This window comes from Macaca thibetana, chromosome 8 (genome assembly GCF_024542745.1).
Source record: "Macaca thibetana thibetana isolate TM-01 chromosome 8, ASM2454274v1, whole genome shotgun sequence".
NCBI classification, from domain to species: Eukaryota; Metazoa; Chordata; class Mammalia; order Primates; family Cercopithecidae; genus Macaca; species Macaca thibetana.
This window is the reverse complement of record NC_065585.1, coordinates 113,837,520-113,859,054: the sequence shown is the minus strand read 5'-3', so window position 1 is coordinate 113,859,054 and position 21,535 is coordinate 113,837,520. Positions and strand designations below refer to the sequence as shown.

Here is a 21,535-nt window from a genome sequence, read left to right as displayed (position 1 = left end):
GAAGCTGCACCCCATTGGCCTCTGTGTTCCCAGAGCCTACGAAGGAGCCTGGCACATGGAGGTGTTCAGTAACTACTTGGTGAATACATGAATGAATACATGAGATTAATTAAAAAATTCTTCCTGAAGTATTGCTCCTAGGTCCAGGGCCTAGGGAGAGTGTCTGTTTATTATGTGAAACTTGCCTGCCCCCTCCTTAATTTCATCCTCTGGGCCTGTGCTAATTTGCTTGACTAGTTTTACTGTCAAACGTGATGACTCTGGGAGATTTAAGTCCAGGAAAGAGCACAGATCCCTTCTCTAGTGGTATTTTATTTTCTCTGTTCTTTTGCCCTGAAGTTCCATTCAAGCCTAATGTAGTCAGTATTAATGTATATTTGTTGAATGACTCAATGCATAATTGCAGTTGTCCATTAGAGACTCTTGATTATAGTTTTGTATCCCAAGGAATGCAGCAACTTAGGAAAAGTTCAGAGTACAAGCAAAAGATAAACGCCTCCTCCCCACATCCTTCCTTCAGTCCATATCCAAAGAAGAATGGGAAAAATTACAAGCCTTTCCCCACCCGTATCCTCATTATTCCCTTACATTTCTCTGTCCCACCCACTCCTGGGCAGACAAATATCAAAGAACTGGAATTTGCGAATCCATCAATGCTTCATTTGTTTCCCATCTGTTTCCTAGATATGTTGGAGCCAGAGCCCTTAGACTTTTAAAAATGTGCGCCTCTCAACACCAGGCATGAGTGACAGCATCAGATAAAGCAATTGTAACTTTCTTCTTTCATGCTGCATCTGTTCCACTACTGGATACAGTTGATTTACCTGTAGTAAAAGGGACAGTAACCAGAAAAGAGGATTACAGTACATTCAGAGGCAATCAAGGGAGGAAAATAGACCAAGTGCCAAGAGGGTATTAAATAGTAGAGCTATCTGCAGAAACAGGATAAGCTGAGAGAGGGGGGAAAAAACACAAAAAAACTCTTTCAGGGACGATTGCTGTGCTTCATAAATCTGGAATTTTATCAGAAGCTTGGCAATTGATTTTCTATTTTAGATGATTTAACAGGTAGACACAGTTTAATGGGTTTTGTTTATAATTTGTTGAGGGCATCCCTGAAAGACTGTTTCTATTGGCAAAGTCATTCTTTCTGACTTTGGAAGCTATAGAAAACTCGCTTTCTTAATTCCTCCCATTGGATTGTATACAGAGCACGGGTGCAGTGGAGTGTTGAAAGTGAAGGTGCATATAAAGCCACAGAATATGATAATTTTCTTTTTTTTGAGACCGAGTTTCACTTTTGTTGCCCAGGCTAGAGTACAATGGCACCATCTCAGCTCATTGCAACCTCCTCCTGGGTTCAAGCAATTCTCCTGCCTCAGCCTCCCCAGTAGCTGGGATTATAGGCTCATGCCACTACACCTTGCAAATTTTTTATTCTTAGTAGAGATGCAGTTTCACTGTGTTGGTCAGGCTGGTCTCGAACTCCTGACATCAGGTAATCCACCTGCCTCAGCCTCCTAAAGTGCTGGGATTACAGATGTGAGCCAGCGCACCCGGCCAGGAAATTTCTTTGAACACAGATTTCCTTGAAAATCTGGAGAAGACATAATTTTAAAATTAAACCAACATCAATTCATCAGGTAATATAATGGGCATTTTTGGCATGAATTTCAAAGATAAACATGAGATGTCACATAATTTTCACACTAGGTGGCAGCTGCTTCCTAGCAGCAGATCCCTTTTTTCCTCCACCCTGAGGGTCCCGTCTGTTATAGACAGAGAGAGAAGAGAAACCTCTGCATATGCATTTGTACATGGTCGAGAGACTGACTTTGAAATCCTCACTCTCTGTAGTTATAAGTTCTACTGTGGAATTTCAAAGGCATCATTACTTAAGTCCTGCCTTACTTTTTTTTTTTTTTTCACTGTTTCTTTTTTCCGGCTAATTTTCCAAGCCTGTGACTCTGCTGGTCTTCAGAGAAAGTTAATCAAACAAGCAATAAAATCAAACGTGTGGTACATGACTCATTCCTTCTCCCATTCTCCCACATTTTATGCCACTCCCCAAAGGACTGCATCCTCTGGAGTGAGTCACGGGTGGTGGGTCTGAGAAATGATGGTGACCCAGCCCAAGATGAGACTGGAGAAATCCAGAGAATAGATCCTAAGCTGGTGGTGGTGAGAATCGGGAAAAGATCAAAATTCAATTGGTAGCGTCTTTGTGAATGAATCATAAAAAGGTTGAACTAAAAGTACTTGGAAAAGTTGGATATGATTTACATGATCTAAGGTAAAGAACTGGAAAGTTTTCTTCTTCCCCTCTTTAGCCTTGATAACTGGTATGGTTTGAATATTTGTCCACTCCAAAACTCAGGTTGAAATTTAATTCCTAATGTGGTAGGATTGAGAGATGGGGCATTTAAGAGGTGACTGGGTCATGAGGGCTCTGCCGTCATGAATGGGTTAATCCACTCATGAGGTTAATGGATTAATAGGTTATCATAGGAGTGGGACTGGTAGCTTTATAAGAAAAGGAAGAGAGACCTGAGCTAGCAAGCTCAGCCCTTCACCATGTGATGCCCTGTGCTGCCTTGGGACTCTGCAGAGAGTCCTACCAGCAAGAAGGCCCTCACTCAAGTGACCCCTGTCTCCTTGGACTTTTCTGTCTCCCTAACTGTAAGAAAAAAATTCTTTTCTTTATAAATTATCCAGTTTCAGGCATTCTGTGGTAATCAATAGAAAATGGACTAAGAGACTAATGAATGTGGAAAATGAAAAATACATCTTGAGTTTAAATCCTGCTCTTCTCACTGGTTAGCTATAACCAGGGAAAATTAGTTAGTCTTTCTGATCATCCATATGCTCGTTTGCAAGGCAAACATACTATCTTTAGGTGAGAGGTTAAAGCCAGGACTGATGAACCATCACACCTATAATATTCATTAATTTACTGTTTTAGCCCATTTTCTTGTGTTGTAACAGAATCCCACAGTCTGGGTAGTTTGTAAAGAACAGAGATTTATTTGGCTCCCAGTTCTAAAGACTGGGAAATCCAAAAGCATGGTGCCAAATCTGGCAAAGGTCATCTCATGACAGAAGGGCAGATAAGCACATGAGACAGAGTTAGGAAACTGGGAACTCATCCTTTTGTTAAGAGTTCACTCCTTCAATAACTAACCAGGGGTGTCCAATCTTTTGGCTTCCTTGAGTCATATTAGAAGAAGAATTGTTTGGGGTCACACAAAAAATACACTAACACTAATAGCTGATGAACTAAAACAATTAAATCACAAAAAAATCTCATGTTTTTAGAAAGTCTATGAATTTGTGCTGGGCTGCATGTGGCCAGTGGGCCACAGGTGGGAAATGCTACATAACCCACTTCCATGATAGCAACATTAATCCATTAATGAGGGTGGAGACCTCATGACCTAATCACCTCTTGAAGTTCTCATCTCTCAACACTGCTGCATTGGTAATTAACTTTCCATTACATAAACTTTGGAGGACACATTCAAACCATAGCATTTACTTTTCATTAGTTATCTATTTCTGTGTAACAAAGTACCCTTAAAACATAGTGGCTTCCAATAACAAACATTTATTATCTTTGGGTCAAGAATCTGGGTACAATGTACCTGGGTCTTGGGATTCTGCAGACAAACTCTATCAGCAAAAAGACCCTCACTAAAGACAGCTCAGGGTCTTTTCCAAGGCTGCAATGAAGGTACTGGCCAAGGCTGGAGTCTCATCTAAAGGCTCAACTGAAGAAGAATCTCCTTTTAAGTTCACTCACATGGTTGCTAGCAGGCCTCATTTCCTCATTGGCTATTGACCAGAGCAATGAATTCCTTGCCATGTGGGCCTCTCTATAGGGAAGTTCACAACGTGGAAGCTGGCTTCCTCCAGAATGCCGAATAAGGGAGAAAGAGAAGGCACACACAATGAAGGCACAGATCTTTTGTAACCTAGCCTTGAAAGCATAGTTCACTTTTGTCATGCTCTATTCATTAGATGAGAGTCACAATATTCAACCCACATTCAAGACGAGGGGATTTATACAAGGACATGAATACCAGGAGAAAGGGATCCCTAGGGGCTATCTTAGAAGCTGCCTACCACACTCCTGCATTCAACAGATGTTTATCAGTAGTCTACTGTTTTCCAGGCATTGTGCCAAGTGGTTAACCAAACAAAAGTTTTAAAAAATGAGACATGGTACCTGCCTCATGCAGCTTATAAAACAAGAGAAGGCAGGCATGAGTTCATGTGAAAATGCAACTCACTGTGCTAGGAAACACAGCACAGGGATTTTGCCAAGTCAACAGTCAGTAAATACTTTTCTGAAAAAGTGATACCTGAGCCAAGGTATTTTGGAAATCTAGGAAAAGAAGGGAGAGAAAAATCATTCCAGGTTGAGATAATAGCATATGCAAAGGTCCCAACTGGGTATGACATTTAAAAAGTTTTAATCCCAAAGTAATTTACGACATTGGACCAACTTGGAAAAGATATTTACTTTAGATACCTATTAATTTCACTTCAGTCAATAAGCAATACAACTTGGAAGGCATTTTGTCTCTGATTTGCCTCAAGGGCTATGTATGCAACTAAAAAGAGAGAATTCCACAGTAGTGCTTTAATGGACATTTGATTACTTTTAGATGTAGTTAAAATGCAGGTTCTGATTTGGTAGATCTCAGACTTATGCATCAGCATCAACTGGAAGCTTTGTAGAAATGTAGAATCTCAGAGCCCAGCCCAGAGCTCTAAAACAGGTGAGCACTTGAATCACCTGGAAGATCTGGGTTCCATCCCAAAAGATGCTGCTTCAGTTGCCTTGGGTTGGGCTCAAAAATTTGCATTTCTAACAAGTTCCCAGGAGATGTTTCTGCTGCCACCATCCTTTGAGTAATGCCATTCTATGTCCCCAGAGATCAAACTCAGAATATTCCGAAAAGACCTTGAATGGTTGTCCTGACTAGGGTAAATGTTAAGGAAAGATCCTTTGCTGGGAGGAAAGAGGATGAGCTCCACCTGTTTTCTCTGAAGGACAGAGTAAAGAAGAGCTGGAGAGAGAGTCTATACCCTGCTGACTGCCCAAGGATACACAGATAGTGCTTTTTATTTTTTTCCCCAGGGGCCTTCCAGGGACTATTGGGAACATCTGTGAATTAGAAGCTGCATTAGTGGGTTCCTACACTGCTAATAAAGACATACCCAAAACTCGGTAATTTATAAAGAAAAAGAGGTTTAATGGACTCACAGTTTCACATGTCTAGGGAGGCCTCACAATCATGGTGGAAGGCAAAGCAGTAGGAAAGGCCTCTTACATGGTGGCAGGCAAGACAGTAAGTGTAGGGGAACTGCCCTTTATAAAACCATCAGGTTTTGTGAGACTTATTCACTATCATGAGAACAGCATGGAAAAAGCCTGCCCCCATGATTCTATTACCTCCCACTGGGTCCCTCCCATGACATGTGGAGATTATGGGAGCTGTAATTCAAGATGAGATTTGGGTGGGGACACAGTCAAACCATATCAGCAGCCAAAACACATTTTTACTGTTACGACTGCATTTCTTGCAGACACGTTTCATTTCTTGGAATATCTACATGTCCCTGGGAGACCTTCAGGACATAGGTAATGTGGTGTTGAGGTCAGAGAACTGGACTTAGACTCAGAAGACCAAGGAGTGGTCCTCAGCTCTACACTCCTCTGCATGTGAGGCTCTGGGTAAGACATTAACCCTTCAACACCAATTTTCTCACCTGGACAAGGAGAATAATACCAGCCTCAAAACCACCAGACAGGATTGCTGTAGGGATCCAAGCAAGAATGTCTTTTCCTCTTTCTTTTCACTTTCTCTTCTCTCTGCCACCATTCTTTCCTCTCCCTTTCCCCTGTCTTCTCCTGTCTCAGCCTTCCCTTTCCTTCCCTGGAGTCAATGGGGGGTCAGCAGGACAGCCATGTGAGAAGGTAGCCTGATGCAAAGTAATAGAGTCCCCCTCCAGGAGACTCTCCTAGGGGTGGGGTGGTGTGGATCAGGGTGTCTGAAAGAGCCTGTATAAGGTGAGGAGGAAACCCACATGCAATGTAGGTTGGCTGTGGTCTCAACCACAGGAAATTGGCTACATAGAGGGAGATGGGTCAAATAAATAAATATATTAAAGACAATGGGAGCCAGGCCCTTACTGTTGAAGAAGGGAATTACCAACATGGGAAGAGAGACAATTAGAATAGATCCAGTAATGTTAAATTAGAGTTGTTTTTAGATAGACATAGAAACAAATACAGATGTAAATGCAAGGCTGTGTGTGTGTGTGTTCTCCGGCTCTGTCCACTGACAGATCGTAGGATCAGCAACCCCCAGTAGCACTGAGAACACTTAACACCCTATCTTGATGCCCAAATTCCATGTTTCATTAAAGGAATTCAGTGCTCCTTGGATAAATAGATGATTCCATAGCTGGGGCAGAGAGAGGGCAAAATGTGCCCTGCTGTACCAGAAAGTAAGGGTGTGTTCTAAGAATGATGACAATACTGGCACCAGCTTGAAGAAACTCCACACTGACCATATTTGAGGCATTTTGACCATGAATAATGGTAGTAGCAAATTATAACCTACTGACTAAAAGAAGAAACCATGAGTCCAGAAAGAATCCATGAATATCGGTTTGATGAGAAATGGGTAGTTACATTGTCTCAAAGGTCCCCTCTACAAAATATTTATGAATTATGAAGAGAAAAAGACTAAGACTACACTGGAGAAGCCTGGCAGACACCACCCTAATCAATTTATCCTGATGAATAGCATCCATAATGGGGTAAATTGAAATGATGTGCCATCAAATAGTGTGCACTGAGAAGATCACAGCATCACTGTCGGGATATCCTACTCAAAGATGCATCACATGAATCTAATCACAAAGAAGTAACCCTCTTCTCCAACAGTAAGAGCTCATCAAAGAATATTCTACAAAATAACTGATCTGAAATCTCTAGAAGTGTCAAGGTCATGAAGGAAAGTCCAAGGAGCTCTTCCAGACTGAAGGAGATTCAGGAGACATGATAACTAACTGCAGTGTGTGATCCTGGACTACTGTATCTTTTCACTATAAATGACATAATGGGAAAATTGGAAAACCTTGAACGAAGTCTGAGGATTAGATTGTGGTAATATATCAATGTTAATTTCTAGACTTTGGTGGTTATATTGTGAGAATATCCTTGTTTGGAGGAAACACTAGTGCTCAGGGTTGATGAAAAATCATGTTGACTACTTACTCATAAGTGGTTTGGGGAAAGAAGTTCTTTGTTCTGTATTTGTAATTTATCTGTAAGTTTGAGATTGCTTCCAAAAAAAGGAAAAAAACCCAAACAATGATGCACATCTAGGTGTCCTAAGAGATACAAAACAATTTACAAAGGACAGATGGGATGACGTCAACCCCTGCTCTTCCATCTGCTGTTTGCTCTGTGTGAAGCCATCACCACACCCTTCCACTTCTACTTTCAGATTGTCTGTGCCCTGACTCCTTTATCCCTTTCAATATCGTCCCTTGGTTTAGGTTCTCATAGTCACTCAACAAAGCCAAGACAACAGCCTCCAAGCTCTTCCTTCTGCCTTTAGTGTCAACTTCTCCTTTTGTCTCTTCCACCCTGCCCTCAACCACCTGACCTTCTCCCCATACTGCTGGCCGAGTGACTTTTCTAAAACCCACATCTGGTCATGTCATTGTCCTGCTTAAAGTCCTTAAGCCCACTCTCCCCAATGCCCATTATGAAGTCCCAACTCCTTAACCATCTCATAGTCTGGTGGTAGCCTGTCCTTCAACTACTTCTTTTTTGTTGTTTGTGTATTATTTTTCATTGATAAAAATATGTGTACATATTTATGAGGGTACATATGTTATTTTGTTAGATGCATAGTGTTTGCAATGACCAAGTCATGGTATTTGGAATGTCCATCACCTTGAGTATTTATATTTTCTTGCATGTGTTGGGGTCACTAAAAATCCTCTCTTCTATAATAACAATACATTGTTAACTGTAGTCACCCTACTCTAGTATTAAACATTAGAACTTTTTCCTTTTATATAACTGTATGTACCCATTAACCATTTTGTCTTCATTCCCCACCCATCCACACACTCTTCCCAGCCTCAATTATCTATCATTTCACTCTCCACTTCAATGAGATCAACTTTTTTAGCTCCCACATGTATGAGTGAGAACACACAAAATTTGTCTTTCTGTGTCTGGCTGATTTCACTTAACATAATTTCCTCAGTTTCCATTAATCCTGTTGCAAATGACACAGGATTTCATTCTTTTTCATGGTTGAATAATATTCCATTGTAAATATATACCACATTTTCTTTATCTTTTCATCCACTGAAGGATACTCAGGTTGAATCCATATCTTGGCTACTGAGAATAATGCTTCAATGAACATGGAAGTACAGGTATCCATGATTTATTTTCCTTTGGCTAAATACTCTAGTAGATTGCAGGATCAAATGGTGGTTCTATTTGACGTGTTTTGAGAAGTCTCCACACTTTTTTCCATGATGGCTATACTAATTTACATTCCCATTAACAGTGTATAAAAGTTTTCTTTTATCTACATCCTCGCCAGCATCTGTTATTTTCTGTCATTTTAATAGTAGCCCATCTAGCTGGGATAAGATGATATGTCATTGTGGTTTTGATTTCATTTTCCTGGTGATTAGTGATGTTGAGCATTTTTTTTTCTTTCTTTTTCTTTTTTCTTTTCTTTTCTTTTTTTCTTTTTTTTTTTTTTGAGACGGAGTCTCACTCTCTTACCCAGACTGGAGTGCAATCTTGGCTCACTGAAAGTTCCGCCTCCCAGGTTCATGCCATTCTCCTGCCTCAGTCTTCTGAGTAGCTGGGACTACAGGTGCCTGCCACCACGCCCGACTAATTTTTTGCATTTTTGGTAGAGATGGGGTTTCACCGTGTTAGCCAGGATGGTCTCAATCTCCTGACCTCGTGATCTGCCTGCCTCAGCCTCCCAAAGTGCTGGGATTACAGGAGTGAGCCACCATGCCCGGCCAAGCATTTTTTCATATACCTATTGGCCATTTGTATGTCTTCCTTTGAGAACTATCTATTCACGTCTTTTGCCCACTTTTTAATGGGACTTTTTTTTCTTTTTTACTGTTGAGTTGTTTGAATTCCTTGTATGTTCTGGATATTAATCCCTTGTCAGATGAATAGTTTGCCAGCATTTTCTCACATTCTGCAGATTCCACTCTGTTGATTGTTTCCTTTGCTGTGCAGAAGCCTTTTATTTTAACATAGTTCTCATCATGTTTTGGTTTTGTTGCCTGTGCTTTTGTGGTCTAGCCATAAATCCTTTAGTTTCTTCTACTTCTACAACCTCCTTTCCTGGTGGCTTGGGCAACACTGAACCACTCACTTTCTCATAAGCCCACTGGTATCTTCCAGCTTCCATGCCTCAGTAATACTATTTGCTCAGCTTTCTTCTTCCTGAAAGACTCCTGCTATTCTTTCAGATCCAGCTCAGATGTCATTTCCTCTCTGAAGTTCTTGCTCTACCCCAGGCAAAGTGAACAACTCCTTTTTTCATGTTCCAATAACTCTTAGTAGAAATATTTCTCCTAATAGCTATCATTGTAATGCCATCGTTTGCTTTGTTGCAGTTGTCCTTCTCCAGATTGTGAGCTCTTTAAGGGCAGAGACTGTGTTCTAACATGGTTGAAACCAACACAGTGCCTGGCACCATATTGTTATTCAAAAAATGCCTGTTGAATGCCTGAAATGATGAAGTGGCTGTGCCACACTGTTTGGCATCTGGTGGTGTTGATGTTGCCATTCCTCTCTCCTGCTGGGATAGAAAGGCCCTTCCGTAGCTGGAGGAAAATTTGATGAGTCTGAGACATGCATAGTTATAGTTAAATAAGAAGTTTTGCCCACCAACCCCAAGGTATGCTTTCCTTTCTTTTCTGGTCAGTCCTGAAGCACTTAGAAATTGCATGCCCTTTTTATCTTTTCCCCACATTAAGAAAGATTCTGATAAATCTTCTCTAGTTCCTCACTGTCTGTAGAATGGAGGAGCCTGTTTTACTGGAGTCCCAGGTGGGCTTCCAGAGTGTGCAGGAGTGGAATGGAAGGTACAAGCCGGAGTGGTCACTATTTATCTCTATCAGTGGGGGATGCCAGGACTTGGAATGAGCAAAGCTAGAAGTTGCCTAGGAAGGCAAAGCCCAAAATGCTAACTGGAGAACCAGGTCCTGCATGAAACATGGTAGAAGCCAGAGTCAGCCATCAGAGTCCAGTAGGGAACAAGAGTTTGAAGGGAGAGAGGGAGACAAGGCTGAGCATCATTAGGGCGGACGGAGGTGGCATCATGAAGGGTTAGCCTCAGACGCTGTTATCATATGGCCCTGGCATTTCATTTGAGAACTAGCAGGGGTGCGGGGGTGCAAGGGTGAGTTAGTGGATTCCTTCAGAGGGTCCAGAGTGAGTCATGGCAATGAACCATGAGTGATCAATAGCACTTCTTATATTATCACAAGTATTTATTTTTCATTTGTGCCATGACCTTTCTGCCTTTTGTGGCATTCCAGGTATCAGAGAGATGCATCTATAGGGGAGAATCTCATGCTATTCTTGGACTAGGATAATCACGTGTGCTTGGAACTGGATGGTAAAGCCCTACCAACCCCCGTTGGGCTCTGCTAAATAAGGCAAAAATATATTACCCAAGGCATCAAGTCTCAGCCCAGCTGAAGACCCCTGGGGCGGGGGGAGTCTCCAAATATTCTAAGTTAAACTAATTTTAAAGTTTTTCTAATAAAAATTATGTGATATATCTGTCTTTAAACTAGCCCAAAAGAAATTAGGGAATGAGTCATCCCATTTACAAAAAAAAATTCATAATAGAATATTCTTTCATAAAGCAAGCTGCCCACATGTATTTAAAAAGAGTTGAGAGGTAGGAAAATTCTAACAAGTACACGAATGACTAGGAGCACATCTATAGAAGTCAATTCCACCATCCCACATGTCCGGGACAGATGAGCCACTCTCACGAAATCACACAGTTCAACAACTGAAGCTCACAGGGTTGGAAAAACATTGATTCCAAGCTTGTGATTCAGAAGTACAATTCGAACATTTTTTTAAATCTTCATTTTTTTTCATTAATTCAATATTTACTGAGCATCCACTACTTAGCTTGATCCTGAAGCTGTAACTGTGAACTAGGTGAAAATAATCTTTACTGCTATCAAATGTTATTCTAATATGGAAGACAGACAATGTACAAATAGACAAGTAATTTTTAAAGTTGCAAATTATGATATGTGCTGTGAAGGCAACAGCCAAGTAGCTGAGATTGTGTGTTGAGAGAACAGAGTGGGGAGAGGAGAAGTTGGGAGGTACTGCTTTAGATGGAGAGGCTGAGAAGGCCTCTCAGAGGTAGCTTTGAGTTGAAATAAGCTCACTGTTAAAGAGCCAGATGATGCACAAGAGAATTCCAGGCAGCGTGAATATCATGCACAAGGCCTTGGGTAGAAGGAAGACTTGGCCAGTTTGAAGAATGAAAGCAAACAGAAGACAGTGTGCCTGGAACTTAGCCAGTAAGAGGGTGTCATGACATGTGGTTGAATTGACAGGCTGGAAGAAGATCATGCAGGACTTTGGAGTTCATTCTAAAGGGAAATGGGGAGTCACAGAAGAGTTCGAAGAAAATGAAAGCTCTGATTCAATTTGTTTTTAAGAAAGAGACTTGATGGCAGCGGAGTCAAGTTGGATATGGGTAAACCATGTACATGCTGTACCAGTTGTCTAGCAAGCAATAATAATGGTCTGGATAAAGACGGAGTGAAGTGGATGGATGTGAGATATATTTTGGAAACAGAATTGACAAAGTCTGCTTTGGGTTAGATGTAAGCTGAAAGGAAAGAAAAAATTAAGAATGATTTCTGGGCTTTTAGATGCACAATCAGCTGGTGCCATTTTCCAAGGTGGGGAAGATGTGCAAAATCACCGACTTTGAAAATTGGTATACAGGGAAAATCAGGAACTCATATTGATGTTAGACGGCTGCGAGACATATAAACTGAGATGTCAGATAGACAGCTGGATAAGCGTGTCTGAGTTCAGAGGTGAGGTTAGCTCTGAAGAAGAAAATAAATGCATGTATATAACCATGTAATGGGTGGTTGGCCTACCTCAGGACCAATTTTCTTACCCTTCAAGGGTTTAGACATCTCAAGACAGAATCTTGGAGATGATATGTCTCTTTCGCATTATAATTACTTTGTTATTTGCACACAAAGTGTCTTACCTTAGAAAGGACACACCAGTTGTCAATTACTGAGTGTATAAGAAGTGTCAGGCACGCTACTTACATGATCTCATTTAATCTTCAAAATGTTAAGAGGCATAGAGAGCAGATATAAGTACACCTAGAGGGCAGATTAGGAAATGGAAGCTCAGAGAGATCAAGTAGCCTTCCTACCATCACACAGCTGGTGTTTGGCAAAGCTGGGAGAGGAACCCGGGCCTCCTGACTCCGAAGTCAGGCTCCTGCCCTCATGGACTCTCCTCCTCTCAGTAACAGTCTCTTACCTACCCCTCATGGGAGAGCAATTTCTATAGCACTACAATAGTAGAGAGGCTATGTGAGTTGAAATTTGGAGCAAGTCACTGAACCATTCCGAGCCTCTGTTTCTCCTACTATAAAATGATCTAATACAATAGTAGAGAGGCTATGTGAGTTGAAATTTGGAGCAAGTCACTGAACCATTCCGAGCCTCTGTTTCTCCTACTATAAAATGATCTAATACAATAGTAGAGAGGCTATGTGAGTTGAAATTTGGAGCAAGTCACTGAACCATTCCGAGCCTCTGTTTCTCCTACTATAAAATGATCTAACACAATAGTAGAGAGGCTATGTGAGTTGAAATTTGGAGCAAGTCACTGAACCATTCCGAGCCTCTGTTTCTCCTACTATAAAATGATCTATCTGCTATGCAGATTGAAGATAGGAAATGTAGAAAATATATCAAATAAAGTGTAATATAAATCCTATGCAATATATAGTTATATGCACACATATATACATGTAAACTGGGATATTGTGCAGCCATTCAAGATGATTGCAAAGTGATTTTACTTTTTAAGATTTTTAAATTGTAAGATACTTCAAACAAATAAAAGTACAGAATACTGTATGACACCCACCTATCCATATTTAACAGATGTTAACATTTTGCCTTGTTCACTGCAAATATCATTTTTTGTTGTTTTGTTTTCAGAAATAAAACACTGTAGAACCACAGGTGCAGTTATTAATAATATACCATTCTCCTTTCCACTCCATAAATAACTGGTCAGCATGTAACGTCCCCATGAATGTTTTTATACTTTTACTACATACTTATGTATGCCTAAAAAATTAATGGTGTTGTAATATGCATTTACTGCTTTTACATAAGTGGTACTATACTATGCACACCTTTTAATGATTTGCTGTTTTCACTCGAGTATAGAACAGTGGTTATTGTTGTTATAATAATTAAGTTTCTACTACATACTAGGGTCCTTGCTTGCAACTTACATATATATATTTAATCTCATTCAGCCCTGATAATAAACCTTGCAGGTATGTACACTTGCCTCATTTTACCAAAGGTAAAACTAAAGTTCAGAGACATTAAATCACTTTCCTAAGGTGACACAGCCAGTAAGTGACAGAAATGAGCCACAATTCAACCTTCTCCCTCAATCTGTTCTCTCAATCACAGAACTTTTTTGTTTTTCTCATTTCATTTTTTTTTGACATGTAGATTCAATTTCCTACTTGGCATTTCATTTGCCTTCCCTTTAAAAATCATGTCATATTTGTCTGTGTTTTTTCTTCCCAAGCTGTTTGCTAGCCTGCCTTGTGTTTAGGGTTGGTCGGGCAAGTTGCAAGACAGATAGAAGGGGGCTTCTGAAGGCTTCCATGACCCTCTCAGTAAATGCCTACATCAAAAAGAGGGCTTTCTCATTTCTGGTTATGCTTCTGTGAAAGTGGGTATTTTATGGCTGGGTGAGGTGGCTCACGCCTATAATCCCAGCACTTTGGAAAGCCGAGGCAGGTGGATCATGAGGTAAAGAGATTGAGATCATCCTGGCCAACATGGTGAAAGCCCGTCTCTATTAAAAATACAAAAATTAGCTGGGCTTGGTGGTGGGTGCCTATAGTCCCAGCTACTTGGGAAGCTGAGGCAGGAGAATTGCTTGAACCCAGGAGGTAGAGGTTGCAAGTGAGCAGAGATTGTGCCACTGCACTCCAGCCTGGCAACAGAGCAAGACTGTCTCTCCAAAAGAAAGAAAGAAAGAAAGTGGGTGTTTTACTATCTACCATGTCATGACAACCACTTCAAACCTTAGGGGCTTTAATTTGATGGTTTTTCATAGTGCTGCGGGTGGACTGTTGAACTGGGCAGTTCTTCTGGTCTCTCTCGAGGTCTCTCATGCAGTTTCAGGCAGATGGCAGCTGGGGCTGGGATGGTTGGTTCTCTCACTCTCCACATAGCTTCAGGGCCTCTCCTTTCCACAAGGCCTCTCCAGGTGGTCTGTTTATGTGGTCTCTCCAGCACGATAGCCAAACATCTTGCTTGACAGCTTAGCTCCAAAAATGCAAGGAAGGAAGCTGCCAGGCATCGTTAAGGCCCAGCACATTGTCACTCCTGCCAAGTTCTATAGTTTCGAGTGAGTCACAGACTCAGCTCAGATCCCATGTGGGAGGAACTGCAGTAAGGTGCGAATACTGGGAAGTGCAGTTTGTGGGGGCCATTGTTTGAAAGCTAGCTACCACAATAGGAAAACTTAAGACAGGTCTTCATCTCATCCTCTAAACTTTCTTCTTATGAAGATTATCTTTAATGAGTTAATGCTCTCCTAATATACTTGAGAGGCTTTTAAGCAACATTCTATGGCAAGGCAAGTAAGAAACCAAATTGGCAATATGGTATCACCACAGTCAAGGACTGAGTCAGCTTGGGAAACCAAGATTCTCAAAAAAAATATTCTCTCCCTAGTCCTACCTGCTCAACTTGTTACCATCCCCACTACAGGAACTCTCTCTCTAAAAGCTTCCTGAAGGGTTAGTTTTCTCCTAGGCTTGGAGGCCCATGCCAACAGATGGTAGCCATACAAATATCAGAACATTTCTCCGAATTGGATTTCAATCAGCTGATGTTTAATTTTAGACTTTGAGATAGGCCACATTGTACCCTACCTTCTCCCACTTGAAAAATCACAACACAGTAATGGTGGCCAGAAATCTTTTTTGTCACCTTAGGAAATATTTTTAACTCTCTCAAAGCCATATGAAGGATTTTTGTTTTAAGTTAACATATTTTTAGAAGTATAATAGTCACATAGTCATGGTCAAAATTTAATATGTTCAAAAAAGAAAGAGTAACAAATCTCCCCTCCATAACCCTGTCCCTCAGATATGCAGGTTCCCTCCAACATCAGTTTCTTGTTTTCTTCCAGAGACATTCTATATTTCTTCTTCCAGAAATATGTGTACATATAAGCAAATATGCATACATATTCTGTTTCCAGTTTTTGACACAAATGAATTCACACTCTACATCCTACTCTGCATCTTGTTTTTCTTATGTAATAATCTTAAACATTTTTATGCATCAATACATAATTTTTTTTCGTTTTTCTTTTTTTGAGATTGAGTATTGCTCTGTCACCCAAACTGGAGTGCAATGGCGCAATCTTGGCTCACTGCAACCTCCGCCTCGTGGATTCAAGTGATTCTCTTGCCTCAGCCTCCTGAATAGCTGGGATTATAGGCTTGCATCACCACGCCTTTCTAATTTTTGTATTTTTAGTAGACACGAGGTTTCACCATGTTGGCCAGGCTGGTCTTGAACTCCTGACCTCAGGTGATCCTCCCGCCTCAGCCTCCCAAAGTGCTGGGATTACAGGTGTGAGCCACCATGCCCGGCATAATTTTCTTATTCTTTACTTTTTTCTAGCAGCAAGTATACTGTTGCATGCATGTACTGTCATGTATTTAAACAGTTCCCTATTGGTGGGCACTTAGGTTCCCTTCAATATTTTTCTATAATTAACAAGGGAACAATGAATAAAATTGTATATACATAATTTCATATATGTGTGAGTTTATCTGTGGGATAAATTCCTAGAATCAGAATCTCTAGATCAAAAAGTGAGGTTGTTTATATTTTGATTGATATTGCTGAACTGCCACTCAAAGATGTACTAATTTGTACTCCCACCAGTAATCCATGGTTTGCCTATTTATTTTACCTTTATTAACCCTTCCAATTTTTAAATTTTTTCCACCTAATAAGGTAAAAGTGTTTTTTCAGTGTGGTTTTGTTTTTATTGTCTTTTGTTATGAATAAAATTGATCACTCATTCTTATGTTCGGGTGTCATCTGTATTTCTGAGAACTATGTATTTAAATCCTTTTGTTCATTTTCATTTTAATTTAGCTCCTATATTGATACATGGGAGCTTTTCTATATGCAAGAAATTATTCCTCTGACTCATATGAGTTGCAAATATTTTTTGCAACTTAATCATTTGTCTTCCTACTTTATTTAAAATAATTTTTCCAATCAGAAAACTCTTTGTTTTTGTGTACTCAAATTCACCAATATCAGGTTTTCATATCATTTTTATAATAACTTCTCTACTCTGAGGAAAAAAATCAGTTAGTATTTTACAGTACTTTATGATTTCATTTGTTAATTTAAGTCTTTCATTTATACAGAATTTATTTTAGTCCAAAGTGTGAGGCATGTAGTCAACTTATTTTTTTCCCCAAATGCCTATCTAGTTGTCTCAACACCATGTACTAAATAATCCATCTCTTCCCTACTGACTTTGGGTGCTACCTCTATGACACTAAATCTTCCTACTCAACACATATCATGTGTTTTTGTTGTTCAAGTCTTCTTTATTTTCTCTCAAAAGCATTTAAAATTGTTTCTTCCTATAATGGCTGCAATAATTCTTATTAAGTTTACCGGTTAAGTATTTTTTCCTTTTTTGGTTCTTGTTACTATCATAAATGATTAGCTTCTCTCCCATTATAACCCATTGGCAATCTGATAGCCCTATCTTCACACTGCTTTGTTTGTTTATCGATTTTTGAATATTAACTTTACCTATTTTGTTTCTGAAAAAATGCACCTTCATCTTAGGCTTCAAATAATTCTTAAAATTTTCCAAGGAAAATGAGCATTTCAAAGAGAAAGATTACCATGTATACCAGGAGTCATGAAATTATACATATAACTAATTACACAAATAGACTATCAAAGCCTTTAGATGTTTTAATTATTAGACACTACATAGAAAGATTTTGCTTGGTATATTTAGAAAGCAAAAGACAAGCTTATACATATCTGCAGGGAACAAAAACTACAAATACTAGCCGAGAAGCCTTAAAAATTAACCAAATAGAACTCTTAGAAATGAAAATGTAATAATTAAATAGAAAGTTTAATGGATAGAATTAGGAGCAGATTAGATTCAGCTGAAGAGAAAATTACCAAATTGGAAGACAGAGCAGAAGAAAATTACCCAGAATGCAGGGCAGAAAGATAAAAGATGTAAAAATATATGGAAGAGTGAAGAAGAGAGAGAATGAAGGTCATGACCATATTTGAAGAGATGGTGGTAAATTTTCATGCATTTCCAGGACCAATGCAAGAGAACAAACTACAGAATCAAGAATTCCAAAGACTCCCCAAGCAAGTTAGATAAAAACGAAAAATAAAATAAAACCAATCACACTTAGAAATGTCATAGTAAAAGTGCACAAGAGCAAAGGTAAAGAAAAAATATCAAATGAGATAAAATTTATTGCTCTTGAAGGAGCAATAATTAAACTAATAGCAAACTTGTTAACTGCAATAGATGAAGTCAGTAAACAATGGAATAATATCTTCAGTGTGCTGAAAGATAGTAACCGCCAACTTAGAATTGTATACATGCTAAATTATCTTTTAAGGATGAGAGCAAAATGAAGACATTTCTAAAAACATAGTGGAAACAGTTTGCCACCAGCAATATCTCTCTAAAGGAAATACTAAAAGAGGAACTTCAGACAGAAAGTGATTATAATTGGAAGATCTAAGATATAGGAAGGAATGAAATGTAAACAAGAGACATAAATACATTTCTCAGAAGAACTGTAGCCAATAAAGATATAAGAAACTATTCAACATCATTAGAGATCGGGGAAATGAAACTCAAGACCACAGTGAGATTACATTTTCTCCCCATTCAATCATCAAAAATTAGAAAATGAACAATCCCAAGTGTTGGAAGGTATGTGAATCCACAAACTTTCTTTTATGGTGCTTATGGGTCTATAAACTGGGAAGTGGGTTGGCACTGTCTTCTAAGTTGAATGTTAACCTGTTTATAGTCCAACAATTCATTCTAGGTTTGTACTGAAGACAAATTCTTGCACATGTACAGGAGACATATATAAACAATGTCCATAACAGTATGATTTAGCAAAAACATGGAAATAATTCCAAATGCTATCAATAGAAGAACAGATTACTAAACTGTGGTTTATGCAGATATACTATGTAGCAGTTAAAAATGATCATATGCAACCAATTGGAAAGTTGTCTCAAAAGGTTATATCCAGAATGACAGCATATGCAACTAAAAGCAACTGGAATTTTATACATATGTGTATCTTAGGAATACAAATAGAAGCACTACAACTACATATAAAAAAAAGTTTTGGAATGATAAACCTGGGATTCAGGATGATGGCTACCTGGATGGGGGAGACAGGAAGATGGAATGGGGAAAACTAATGGGCTTAAATGAAATTATTGTCAAGATCCTGGTGTGTGTCTTAGGAAAGGAGTTTTCAGCGGCTTATTAGATTATTAAAACCAACTAATCAAATAAAAGGGTAATGAACAGAGCAATATTGAGAGCATGCCATGAACCAAAGATTGTGGTTTAATCCAATTTTGTATATCTAAGATCCACGGAAAGAAAAATTAAATTAAAGCGGAGGCTAAAGGTCCAAGAGTGGACCCCTAGAGTCAGCAAAGTTAGAGTTCTGTAAGGACAGAACCAGAGTATATATCTTCCCAACTTGGAGGGGGAAAAATGTAGTATGATGAAAAGAGAATCAAACAAGAAAGGACGAAAAATAAAACATAACAAGAAGGAAGAATATTATATCAAACATAGATATAAATCTAAGTATATCAATAGGTGTAAATGAATAAATGCTCCAGTTATAAGACAAAGATTATCAGAGCGGATAAAATAAAATAATTACTCAGAATTTAAACACTGGAAAATAAATGAGATTGGAACAGAAAGATATGATCTATATATAAAATAATGAGGATGGAAACTGAAAATGGCAATGCATTTTACCTCTAGACTTCATTTTGAAAAGTCCCACCTTATATAAAGTCTCTGCACCTGCTATTGCAACCTTCTCCTGAGCCCCAACCATAATAGCTTGATGAGTCTTAATGACACACAATTGTGGCTGGCTTGTAAATGAAAAAAAAAAAAAAAAATTGCAACAATCATACACATTGTTTCTGGAGAAAATTTCTCTTTTAATAAGGAGAGCAAGTTAAAGTGCTGGCTTATTTCAGACCTTGGGAATCAGCTGTATGTGCCTAGATGCTTAAAAATCCAAGCATGAATGCACAATACATAAGACACTTGTATATGACTAAGCCACTGTAGTGGATGCTGTAGTGCACCTCCCCAAAGCCTCCTTCAGGGTCAAGTCACTTATTTCCCCAGCTGCCAGGAGTATGGAATGCTAATGACTTACAGCTGAGTTCCTCCTGAGGAAATGCCCTCTGCCAAAGTTATGTCCCCTTCCTGGGGAGTCAGTGTGGGAGTACAAAGGGCCAGTCCTCTTGCCTCTCTTCAGGATGTCTCTAAAGGACCATTCAAGTTTCAGAGCTCCTTATAGGATCAGCTGAGGTCCCTCTTGCTATAGCACTGCAATTCAACTTCCCTCCATATCCAATGCTGCTTCTCTCATTATCTTACAGGTATGGCATAGAGTATGGCTACTCTCTTAAGACTCCAACTCCCTAACACCAACTGTATGGTATACAATTTAATTCTCGCACTAACCACCTGGAGTCAGCTCAGACCCCAACAAGTTAAAGGCAGAGTCCTCCAAAGATTCCCCTCAGATGCCAGCTGCAAGTCTTCATACCATCTGCACTTCTGACCAACTCATTATAAATTTGCGGGTTCCCACAACCTTCTCAGGCTTGATATACAGTATACTAGGATGACTCACAGAACTCAGAGACTCACTGTACTTATTATTACAGTTTTATCATAAAGGATACACAGGGAGGACCAGTTGAATGAAGAGATGCATTGAGCGAGGTCTGGGAGGGAACACAGAGCTCCTGTGCCCTCTTTGCATGCAATCAGGGTGCCCCATCCTCCAAGCACATGGATGTATAATCAACAACCAAAAGCTCCACTGAGAGCTTTGAGCCCAGAGTTTTTGGTGGGAGTTTCATTATGTAGGCATGATTGGTTGAACACATGATTAAACTCAATTTCTAGTCCCCGTCTTCTCCCTGAAGGTTGGCTAGTGCAAAATCCCAACCATCCAATCAGGTGGTTGGCCTTTCTGATGACCAGCCCTCATCCTGAAGCTATAAGGCTCCCATTCTAAAGCTATTAGGTGTCCATCTTGAGTCATCTCATTAGCCAAACAAAGACACTTCTATGACTCAGGAAATTGCATGTTTTTGAAGCTCTATGTCAGGAACCCTGAATAAAAACCAGAAAAATTCTTTATTATTATGCAACAATGCCCTAATAAAATTCCTGCACAGAAATCTCTGTCTTGGAGTCTATTTCCAGGAAACATGACCCCAGATAGTTGTTTCCAGGGGTGGTTCTAGTAAAGGGAAGTACTCATTCAGTTCCCAATGTGCTGTGTTCCACAGAGAGAAGAGGAAATCAAGGGCTCAGGCCTCCCTGGGTTGGGCTCTGCACACATAGCCTGGGCTAGTGCCTATGTGAGGGCTTACCATGCTTGATCCTTGGCAGCACAGTGACAGCGTTCCAGCTTGGGGCTGCTTCACACTCACACCAGCTCTTGGACCTAGGATGGCCCTGAGCTGATTAGTTTTAGGTATTAACTGTAATAACAAAAAGGAAGGAGTATTAGGGTTTTATCCTTTTCCTAGTCAAGCCTACCTATATATGAAATAAAAAGGAAGATTTTCCTTTCCAGCAGCCAAGTGCCTGAGTGTTTCTGGGAGTCATGCACATTCAGTTTGGGTATATGAACATGCTCCGATTCCATTAAACATATGCTATTCTCTAACCCAGTATTCGCCCTTAAATTGTCATCTGGGACACCAGCTTACACTCTCCTCAGAAGTCACAGATGTCTCAACCTCAATATGTCCAAAAAAATAAACATGTACATTTCCTTCTTCTCCTTTCTTC

General features: G+C 39.7%; 1 protein-coding gene across 7 annotated transcripts in view; it reads left to right on the top strand.

Moving 5' to 3' along the window:
* The window catches only part of DCTN6 (dynactin subunit 6), a 1,120,059-nt gene that overhangs the window by 603,567 nt on the left and 494,957 nt on the right, over nucleotides 1–21,535 (top strand). The gene's annotated exons all lie outside the window — the stretch shown is intronic.